Raw genomic sequence first — 11,812 nt, forward strand, 5'->3', positions numbered from 1 at the left:
GTCTGACACACATACACAAGATTCATTTTCTCAGAAAACCACAGGCTGAAGAACAGCATAATTAGCTTGTTTACCTTCAGTTGGATCAACTCGTTAATTCTTACTAGCCTGAAGGGTTTTCTCCAGGGATACCTATATTTGGCTAGTTGATTTGTTATGAGAAGAAAGAGTTCTTGGCATTTGCTTGAGGAGACAGGGAAAAATCTTGGCAGCAGCTACCCGCATCTTCTGGAAATTGCTTACTTTTGAGTCCCAGCATAATGGAAGGTGACAATAAAAATGATTGTCCAAGCCAGTGTCTCAAGGAAGTTGCAGCCAATATTCTGCCTTCCTCATGTCCATTTCCAGGGAGGATGGGGCCAGGTCTGAGGGCAGGAGGCATCTTGTCTAGGGGGCAGGGAGGGCCTGCAAGAGGTGGAGAGGTTGAAGGCGGGTCTAAGGCACGAAGAGCAAGGTTGTTTTACTGGAGAGGAGAAACAACCTCATCACCCATTAACAAGAGGCAGAGCCCAGGGCCAGCCAAGCCTCTTGGCTGACCCAGACTCATTATCCATCAGTGAGCCACCTCCTAGGTCTACCATCAAATGACCATTAAGACCCTTGGTTGAGCAGCACCATCTTTCTATGGTACCTTCAACATGAATGTGGAATATATGGGATGCAAGGAAATGGGGCAAGGGGGTGAAAAGACTTCAGCCAACCCTCACTTCCAAATGTACTAAGCAGCAGGGTGACCCCGCACCTAGCGACACTATTGCTGTCTTGGATGATACATAGGCCCTTTATTTAACTCATGGATGCACCCAGGACCTGCAGATCCTACACATCTATGCACCATTTAACCTTCATTCCCACAATCCACAAATTTCCTGAAAAACAGTTGCATTGAGCCTCAAGCCTAGCCCAAACTGAGGCACTGCAATTTCTTTTTCCATTAAAAATAAGAAAGAAAAATAACCTAAACATTTTGCTCCTAATACTCAATTTAAAACTTTTTCTTTCTCTGCTTCATGTTGTTGCTCTCTTTCCTCCCCTCCCTATCTTACAGAAGTGTGACTAATCCTCTTCCTTCCCTTGCACTGTTACCTTGAAGGTATTTATAGAGTGTGATCATGTTCTCTCCTGCATCTTTCTTCCCTTTTCAACTCTGGATAAATCAAGCTTCCTCAGACTTCTCTCATGTGTCTTATCTCTCACGAGGTCATGTAACTGCAATGGCAAACCAAGAAAGGCTTTGCCTGTTGGAGAGAACACTTCAGAGCTGATGCAGCCACTGGACAGGCTCTGCAAGAAACTTCTGAGGGACTCGCTCTGCATATGCACATCCCCAGCCCCTTGCCGGGTCTGCGTGCATGTGGGTTTACATGCGTGCTTTAGAAACAGGGGGATTTACCTGTTCCTGATCAAATTTGGCAGCGCTATCATTTATTTTATATTATCTCATGTCATTGTTAGTGTTCTGCCTTCTCAGCTGGAATTAGCAGAAAGGAAGATGAATGTAGGGGGTCGAAAGAGATTAAGCTGAAACATGTTTGTCCAACAACATCTGCAAACTGCCTGAGAAATGGATGGTGAAATAAGAAATGAGAGGGAAAGGGTGGACTCTCATTCTGTGCCCAGGTTAGTTAATTAAGGAAACTCAAGGTGCTGGTCCAAATGGCCCAGAGCTGCCTCATCTGTGCTCTTAAAAACTCTCCCCCTTCAAAACAGAGCAACCACTTGCAAACCAACTTGGAATAGTGCTTGGCTTGGGCTACCTGCTGACCAATGCCCAGGAAATGGCTAGCTGGCTATGGCCAAAACAACTTCACGGTTTTTAATAGGTTTGACAATCAAATTCCCATGGCTCCAAAGGCTCCTGGGCACTGTGTGATTTATGAGTGGCCTCTGTGACCCCCTCAGCAGAGTCATCAACTCCAGGTACTTCTTTCTGGTCATCACTGTGACTGGAGCCACCAGGTCTGTGAAACAGTTGGAAATTTCCTATTGGATTTCTTTCTTTCTCTTTTAACTATAGGAAAATGTGTTCCCTGGGAAAATAGGGGGTTTACAAGTAGAAAAACAAAGTGTTAAATATTTTAATATTACTTTCTTAATCTTTCTTCATTTTCTTCTTATCTTTTGTTTTTAGTTGAGTACATTGAAATGACAGCTCCTTGACTGCTCCCTGCATCCCTAGCTGCTCTCTTGGAGGATAAAAAAACGTGGTGGCTTAGGTGAGGTTCATATCATTGAACTTAAAGCACCTAAAAATCAGGGAAAGGTCTAAAACTGACATCTTGATTCACTTCCTGATTTAAAGGAAAAGTTCAGAAGACCAGGTAAAAACCAGGTGGGATGAGACCCATCTCCTGCAGCCTGCTGAGACCATCCCTGTCTGGTGCGTGGGCAGGGGAGAAGTGAGAAACAGGGTCCATTCCTTTTCCTGTCCAGTGTCCCTTTGGGAAGACCAATTTCTGTTTTCTTAATAAAAGCAGGTAAAACAGAACAGGGACATCTGAGGCTTTATTTTAGACCTCATTTTTCTTCCCCTGGAATTATCCTCAATAAGCATTTTATTTTCCGCTTGCTATCTTTTATTGCAATTTTTACTATTCCTGATTTGTCACTGTTGTTCAGAAGCCCAATTGTACCAAAAGCCCAGGATTCTTCTGGGGGAATGAGTTTCTGTCTTTCAGCCTGCTCTTCTCTAGGAGGCTTTTATTTTTTGCACCCCACAGCTGCTCCCATCCCTGTGGCACATCGCTGAATTCAGCCTCTTCTCTTCAGCAGCTCACATCTCTAATCCCGGTGCAAAGCAGGATCCCTGAACCTTGCGTAGGGGATATGGGAAGATTTTCAGAGCAGATTAGTCAGATACTGCACTTGAATTCAGTTCCTGCCTGCGTACCAAAATAAGCGCTCGGTAGATGGTGTGCACAGCAGGTGCTGCTAAAAGTCACATTATTCCTGATACGTCGACGAGAAATTTTGATCCTAGCTTGTAGTTAGCACCTTCACAAAAGCACAAATATCCCAGGTCAAACGTTGCACTGTCACCTGGTCCTGCCTCACAATAATTCCCCTACCTTAAAAATATCATTATTTTACACTGTGATGCAGTGAGCTTGCCTCATTTTCCAAAACCTGAGAGGCACCCAGAAACAGATGCCATAATTCCTCATTCTGTGGGACAGCATTCAGCCTCCAGATTAGGCACTTTTGGGGGAGTTCACTGGACTTCTTTTTGTTATTTGGGGTTTTTTCATTAATTTGTTTGTTAGTTTGTTCTTTACCTTAGCCCTTCCTATTAAAATTAATACTTATTGGTAATGTGATAGCATATAACAAACTCAACTAGAGATTTGGGCCCCCTTGAGTCAGGTACTTAATTACTAAGAGGCTTTCCAGCACACATTAAGGATTGGCCTGGCTGGGTCTGTAGGGAGGAAGAATGAAGCAGTATCAGGAGAGGGAGACAAATTTCCTTGCAGTAGTCCCAGGAGGGTGGTAACTCTGAAGCTGCTTTACCCAGCACGTACGCCTCCACACTCCACGCTGACAGATGGGTCCCCGAGCTGTCACTTCACAGGCCTGCGGAGACTCACATCACCTTTTGCAGAAGGGGGAATCCAACCCTTAGGGCTTCCCCAGCTCCAGGATGGCTCTCAGACCTTTACGGTCCTACACTTTCCTCCTCCCAGCTCCTGGATTCCCTGTTCAAGCTTCATGTGCATCTTCTGTCCAACCTCCCTGTGCATCTTCTGTCCAACCTCCCAGGAGCCCTTTCTCCTCCACTTCCCACCTTCAGACCAGAATCAGCTCAGGATCTTCTCTGTTGTTCCCTTCCCACAGCTTCTGGCCCTGATGGAGAGTTTAACACAATTCCTGATCTTTTTCCCAAAACAGCAGGGGAGCCCCCTAAGGCTGGATCCTAGAGGATCTTCCTCAGCTGGGTCTCAGGGCATTTCCTTTAGTTTTTCCCTGCAATTAAAAATCACCACTAAAAGGAGATAATCTTTCCAATCAAATAGGGAAACCAGGACAATCTTTAGGAATGGGGCACCTGACCACCTTTCAGGAGTTACTTGGGGCAGCACAGCTTATGTCCTTAATGTTTGCTAAAAAAAAAGCAAACAAAAAAAAAAACCACCAAAGCCTGGCAAGCCTCTAAGCGATCCCATCACCTTCCTAAAGGGAAATCTGCTCTTCTCTCTTCCTTTAACTAATCAGATGTTGTCCTGGTTCAAAGCAAAGCTTTTATTCCTAACCCACAGCTCGAGCTCCTCCTCAATCCACCTCATTCCGGCTCCTTTTCACGTTACTTTGCAGGTATTCATAGGCTGTGAGCACCATGAACCCCAGCGCACTTTTTCCCACACTGGAAGGAAAGCTCAGCTGAGATGACTCTGCCCGTGCCCTCTCTCCAGAAGATGATGTGGCTGTGACAGGCAGACCAAGGTGTGCGGTTTCTCTCTCACGCAGCCTCGCTGGGTTATGTTCTCTTACCAAGAGGAAGAAACAAAACAAATGGATTGGAAGGGGAGCGGGGGGAAAGACCTACCGTGAAATTGCTCCAGCTCATGTGTCAAATCTGGGGCATATATCAACTAACCCTTGCAAGGAGGAGTGTAATTCCTCACTGTGCAGAGGAAACACTTAGGCAAACTCAGCCTTGTCTGGGGCTTTACACAAACAGGTCAAATGGCTTTGATTCATTCCAAGCCCTGTCTAATAATTCAGCATGCTGGTTCGCTCTCCTCTCCATTAGTAGGTAGCAAACATCGTCCTAACCTGCAGCCTGTATTACAGAAGATTCAGTGTGCATAGATTTATGTCGCCGCAAGCCTTGTGACATCTTTTTAAGGTGCCTTCTGCTGTACATACCAAACATCAAAGGAAAACACAACAACAAAGGAAAAAATGCGCGGTGCTACAGGAGACATCTGCTACTTATTTCCAGACTGCAGGTAACCGAGTCAGCTGTATAATATCTGAGAGATATTGCCGTGAAGGCTGTCGTGGGGAGATGCATTTTTCGTCGCATGCACGGAAGTTAACATCTCAGAAGAAATACCTAGCCTGTTATTAAGACTTTTTTATCCAAAGTCACAGAGACAGGTGGCTCTGAGGAGCTATGAGTTTCCTCCTGGCATTGCTCCCTGGGGCAAGACTGAAGAAGGGGCCTGGTTAGCTGCAGGCCAAATGATTGCATCTACAGCCAACACCTGGAGGGTCAGTCTGCAGGTCCTGGACACTAATTAGGAGCGATGCAGATGAGCGATGGACAGAAAGAAAAGGTGAGTTACAATCCTGGGGGAGCTGATACTTATAGAGGGTCCAGTATGGGCAGCAGGAGGAAAAAAAATTAGAGCAAAGCATTCAGTAAAGGCTGCCACAGTGAAAGAAGATGAATTCAGAAATTCAAAACCCTTTATGATTGATTTGACTGTTTATATAAAGCTCTCACGGACGGGACCACATGAACCCTGTATGAGCCGTGGCCCAGACACCAGGTTTGCTCCAAAAAATTCACAGCCATCATCCAAGTGAAGGTCCCTTCCCATGAGGCTGTAGCTGCCCTGTGTTTCCTTTGCTCTGATTAATCAAGGATGATGGGATTTCCCAGGTGGCTGCTGCAGAGGCATCAGCCAGCCACGTTTGATGCAAAGCTTGAAGCAAAGCCTGATTATTTTGCAAAGTTTGTGTTCAATTCACCCTCTCTCAAGGCACCCTGGAGCTCTCCCAAGACCTATCCTGAGCATTTGCTGGGTCCCGCTCAGCTCTGAGCCTCCAGAGACCTCAAATCATGCAGACCGGGACTCCCAAAGACGCTCCCGTTGCTGCCTCCCTGACGAGAGCCCACTTCGCACAGGCACCCGCGCTCCTGGTGGGTTTTGCAGCCGTTCGCAGCGAAGGTCCCTTGGGGCAGAAGAGCTCCGAAACATGCGTGTGTGATGCCTTCTGCAAGGCAGTGTGCAGCACGGACTGCTCACAGCTACAGATCTGCAACTCGGGCAGAAACACTGCAGCTGAGTCTTGACTTATGTGCTTGGCCTTTTTCTTCATTGTACAAGTTACAGGAAGAGCGGCAGAAAGCAAAACCCACCAGTTCCTCAGATCTTAACTCGCAGCCCTTCAGCATCTGGACCTGTTTATAATCCCACCCTAAAGTGGCCTGCCATCCCCTTGGGGGCGAAGAATGGATGGCTTAGCCTGGCGATGTATGAAAGACGAGCAATCTGTACCTGCTTTTGGAAGAAGCAGCAGAAAACCTGCTGCATTCCTTTCTCCTCAATAAACTGGACCCATGAACTTGAAACCAGCTGCCTGCACTTGTGTGACAAAGCGACCCCCCAACACATATGTCAGCAGTAGCGTGAGGAGTGCTGCTAGTAACTGTCAAAGCACTCAGCGAGAGCAGGTATCGCAGACAGGATTTTCCAGTTGGATTCAATAAATCAAAACCACGGCACAACTATTTTTCCTGTCTCTTTCATGCAAACTGCTTCCCAGATGGCTTTGGACAGAAAGAGGAACATGCACTGTGAAGCTGCCTGTGGAGGAAGGCGAGGGATTTGCATGAAGGGATGTGAAATGAGAGGAGACTCCAGAGTGATGGGATATGGCTAAGGCAGTTTTGAGCTGGGGAAGGTGTATCTAGTCCAGTGAGATACAGGGAAACACTTTTTCCCCATGAGGACAGTCAAGCAGTGGAACAGGGACCCAGAGAGGTTTCTTTAGTCTCCATCTCTGGGGATCATTCATTCCTTCAAGCCATCTGCTGCAGGCAGCTAAATCCCAGTCCCCCCAGCAGCTCCACTCAGGTGGACCAGAGAGTGCAGGAGAAGACCAGGCTCAGAGGACACACTGGAGGTCTGGCCATGCCCTGTGCCTTGCACGGATGCCATTCCCAGCGGCAGGGAAGGAGGTGTCACTGCTGAGTGACTGAAGGACACCCAAGCCAGATCTGCAGCTGGGGCAGGACTTCTTACCAGCTCAGCTCTGGTAAGATGCAGGGAGATGCTTGGAAATATTAATGAAGATAACCTTTCTTAACACCTATCGAGCTCACTACAGCTCAACAACAGCCAGCTGTGGCATCACTTGTTATTAGACCCAAATCCTGGAGGAGTCACAGGTGATCTAAATGTGACGAGACCTTAGAAGATACCTATCCTTCCTGAGCACTCAGTTTTCTTCCCTGTGGCAGTCACAGATTCTCCTTACCCAGGACAAATTCTTCAGCTTCACCTTCTGGAAACACTTCCTGCTCTCCGTAAAACAGTCCTGAGTCCTTGTTCTCCATCACCTTGACCACTACAATGCCCTCCTGGACACACCTGGACACTCTCCTCCCCAGTCACACCAAACTGTGTTTTCCTCCTTTTCCATCTCCAGGACCTACTTCCCATCCATGGCTCCACTTTCCCATCCACCTCTTCAAACTCAACTTCTCAACCATGATTTTCCACTCTGCTTTGACCCGGAGTCCAGCCCCAACATACCCTTACTTGAACCTTTAAAGCTGTGATGGCCAGAAGACAGGAAAGCAGTCTACTTGAGGCGGTGGAAATGTCTTCCTAACCCCTGTCTCCCACCCGCTATCACACAGCTCCAACCATCAATCCATCCAGGCTTGAAGTCCACTGCCAGGAGGTGTTACCAGAGGGGGTTTTGACAGATGCATTTGAAACAAGGGAACCATACTGAACTGAAGATCGACAGGAGGAACAAGGTTTTCATAGTTTTGTGTCTTTTTATTTTTTTCAGTGAAATGTGTCCTTCTAAAAAATTGTTTTAACAGGAGAACTTCCTTTGAATTTGTCCTCCTCCACTTCTCGGTTGAGAAGAAAGAGGTGGTTTGTTTTTTTTTAAGGAAGCAAAAGGAATGTAAAGTCCACTGGAAGGAAAGAGAAATCATAGATACCTTGGTAGCAGAGTATTTTTATTGAAAGGTGGCAAACTTTAGCGACATTAAAAGTCACGTTTAAAAATTACCAAGTGGAAAGTTATAAAAATGAACAAGTCTTGTGTGAAAACGATTAAGGGAATTTCAGGCACAATAGAAGTCTTTTGTGAAAATTGCCAGGAGAGCAGAGAAGACATTTCCGTCTCCAAAAGCAAAATAAAACACTATTCGCACTAATTCATACTCATTATTAGACTTAACTAGCACTAATTTCTACCCAGCAGTAATTATTATTTAAGGTTCCAGAGCTCTGCAAAAAATATTTTCTGGGTGTGGCGACATCCTTGCAGAGGAATTTGCACGGTGTTTGAGGACAGCCTGTTGAGAAGTTTTATTTCTCCTCCGCACCAATATGGAGAGGCATAAATATCACGTTCTTATTGATGCAAATAACGGATTGCTCCTGTCAGAACTGACAAAGGCACTAGTTTAAGGAGCGTCTCCCTCTTTCATACACACAGATGCATTTTTCAAGAGATTTTTGCTCTCCCCCTGGGATCTGAGTTCCCAAACCAGGTGAAAATCCGCCAGACGATCTCTTGTGTTTGATTGCATCTGTGAAGAGCCTGTGGGAAACATATGCCAGAAATTATGCTAACAACCAAGCGCAGTAAAACTTGCCAGGTAAACACGGCAGTTGTCGGCCATCTCGGGATCCTGCCCTCCTCCGCAATGGTCCAGAAATGCCTCTTGGTCCCATGGGGACTTCACAGCAAACTACTGCTTTCAACTGTAGCCCAGATTTTCATTCCGATCCTTTAATTACTATTTTGTTAGTGCAGAGACTGATGTGTCCTCTGAAAGCTGCACAAGGAATGGGCAATGCTTTGGGGGCTGATTACAGGTGTAACCCGTAATTACGTAATTACGCTGCAAAATTAATTATATTCTTTATATTTAATTATATCAGTGCTTTCTAGAGCCTTGGTTTTCCATAAAGTCTTCCTGAATGCCTCACCATTATCCTGTGAGTGGGATTTCTAGACGATACCACACATGGAAGAAAGTATCAGAGGACACAACAGCAGCAATGAACTTCCCCAAAGCCATGTCTCTGTCCCCAGCTGTGTGCTCCTGTTCTGTCCTTGCCGCTGGCACTGGCATTCATGTGGCTGCTGGTGAGACAGGTCAGGGAGCTGATCTGGCTGAGAAGTGGTTGAGGACAATAAAAATTGTGTTCAACTACATAAGTTGCCTGGTCTGTGTCTCCCTACGTGCCTCTGCTACCAGGGAGCTGGGTGTGAAGTGGCAGCAGGAGCTCTCCATCCAGGCTGGATGATGGTGACGTGGCCTAGTCCCACCTCGGAAAGCCCTAATTTCTCCAAACCCTGCCTCCTCCACTCAGGATCATCCCAAAAATGGCGGGGGGGGGGCACACAGAAAAAGCAAGGCGCTCACACTGCAGCCCACATGGTGTGCAGCCAGCATGGATGAAGCTGGGAATTGCCGTGCTCACAGTTGTAGAGGCTACCATCTCCAGCCGGACACCCCAGCACGCCGGATCCCTGTGGGGGATCTCCCCAGGCACATCTAAATGAGCAGCCTTCATCCATCCGTAACACAAACACCTAGAAAATACCTAGAGAGCAGGCTGAGGGCATTGAATGGCATCTGCTGGGATGGTGCTGAGACTGCAGGGGTCAAATGCCAGGCCAAAGATGAAAAGGTCCTTCTGGAGGCCCCAGGATAAGAAGACCAAAAGGTAAATACTAGCTGATGGCTTTGCTCTGGCTTGGACCGGAGGCGATGAGCGTATCCTTAACACCTGCCCGCTATTCCCAGTGGCATTGCTGACAATGGAGAGCTGGCCATTTGCTCTTTTCTTTAAGTTCACTTTCTCTGGAGAAAATCAATTGTCCCACCAGTCTGTCAATCAGGCAGTCAATCAGTGAGTCAGTCAATCTGAACCGCTTGGAAAATGGATCTTGCAGAGACCTAGACTCGCACACAGAGGACCTGGGAGCCTTGCAGGAGAAATTCCCACCTCTGAGGGAGGCTGAGACCCTCCCTGTCCCAGGGCATAGCTCCAGCACCTGCAAGGCAGCATCCATCCCAACCTGGGACATGTCTATGTCCCGGTGCTCCTCCAAACCCCTTGAGCAAAACACTCCCTCCCTGGCTGCAGATGGTCCCTCTTAGGGGGTCAAAATCCACACACACTCCCCCCCTCGGCCTTTGGGACTTGCAAGAGTTGGTGCTGCTGACATCTAGTGTCAGGGAGAGCTGGCAAGAGGAGTTACCTGGGCCTCTGACAAAGCCTTCCCCACCGAGGGGAAAACCTACTCGGGGTCTTCCCCAGGAGGTGGGCTGACAGCAGGGATGCTCAGGGTGCGGAGGAGGCAGTGCCAGGCAATGCCGGGCAGGTCGGGATGTCCCAGCCACTTTGATACATCCCAAGACCTTTTCCTCCCCCAGTGGCCACCCAAAGAATCATAGAATCACAGAATTGTTTAGGTTGGAAAAGACCTTTAAGATCATCGAGTCCAGCAGTTAATGCAGCACTGCCAAGTCCACCACTAAACCATGACCCTAAGCACCACAGCTACATGTCTTTTAAAAAAATACCTCTGGGGATGGTGACTCTACCACTGCCCTGGGCAGCCTGTTCCGGAGCTTTCGGTAAATAAATCTTCTTAATATCCAAGATCTGGTGCAACTTGAGGCCACTTCCTCTCGTAGTATCGCTGGTTACTTGGGAGAAGAGACCAACCCTCACCTCACCACAACCCCCTTTAGGCAGTTGTAGAGAGCGATGAGGTCTCCCCTCAGCCTCCTCTTCTCCAGACTGAACAACCCCAGCTCCCTCAGCCACTCCTCATAAGACTTGTGCTTCAGACCCCTCCCCAGCTCCGTTGCCCTTCTCTGGACACGCTCCAGCACCTCAACGTCCTTCTTGTAGTGAGGGGCCCAACACTGAACACAGGATTTGAGGTGCGGCCTCACCAGTGCCCAGTCCAGGGGCACGATCCCTGCCCTGCTCCTGCTGGCCACACTATTTCCGATACAAGAGGATCAACACATCCAACCCCCTGCCTCCCCACAGCCTTTCCTGGTCTATCTAAGCACAGGCTCACTCGTGGGTTTGCTATCTCAAAGCAGCACAGGGAAGGGGGAAAAGATACCCTAAGGGGAGCTGATGGGGTTGCAGCCAGGCAAAACCAGGCAGCGAGGTGGTTGCCAGCTGCGTCTGCTTGCTTGCCAGCCCCCGGGCTGCAGCCCCTTCACTCATGGTTCTCCCCAGGGACGGGGTGGGGGGGGCGGGAATTGCTGGGGAGAAGCGGGATGCGAGCGGGATGCTCCAAGCCCGGGTGCTGCAGACCACATCCCCGCGGGTACGGCGGCATCCCACGGGGGGACAGCATCTCCCAACCGCGGCAGTGGGCGAGGGCTGCCTCTAGGGCTCACACAGGGGTGGGGAAGGCACCTGAGGTCCTTAGACCTCGGCTCCCGGTGCAAAAGAAAAAAGCCCTGAGGACAGCCCAATTTTTTTTTTTTTTTTTTGGGTGGGGGGTAAATCTGCAGCGGGAACGCCGAGCACACCCCACACACACACGTTGGGGTCAGGTCGGCGCTCAGGACACGGTGCACGGTGCTGCACAGCACAGCGGCGGAGCTGGGGCTGCCAGCCCACTCCCACCCGCCCCGAAACCCCGACATTTTCCAGCTTCACCATCACCCTGGGGCTCCCGGCGCTGTGCAAAATCTGCCTTTCCCCCCTCCCCAACACATCCCTCCAAGCTCCCCTTCCCCAGCAAGAAGTGCCTTAATGCCCTGGGCAAATTTAGCCCGTTCCCGCGGCACACAGGACTATCCGGTGTGACAGCAGGGAAGATCCCAGCACTCTGGGTCCGGAGCGAACGA

The 11,812-nt window shown here is 48.7% G+C and overlaps 1 protein-coding gene across 2 annotated transcripts in view; it reads right to left on the reverse strand.

Annotated features, from left to right (window-relative positions):
- GFRA4 (GDNF family receptor alpha 4) overlaps nt 1-11,812 on the reverse strand; it is a gene marked incomplete at its 3' end in the record, with an annotated part of 72,833 nt that overhangs the window by 59,959 nt on the left and 1,062 nt on the right. The window lies entirely within an intron of this gene.

The sequence above is a fragment of the Phaethon aethereus genome (genome assembly GCF_964289735.1).
Source record: "Phaethon aethereus genome assembly, chromosome: 4".
NCBI lineage: Eukaryota > Metazoa > Chordata > Aves > Phaethontiformes > Phaethontidae > Phaethon > Phaethon aethereus.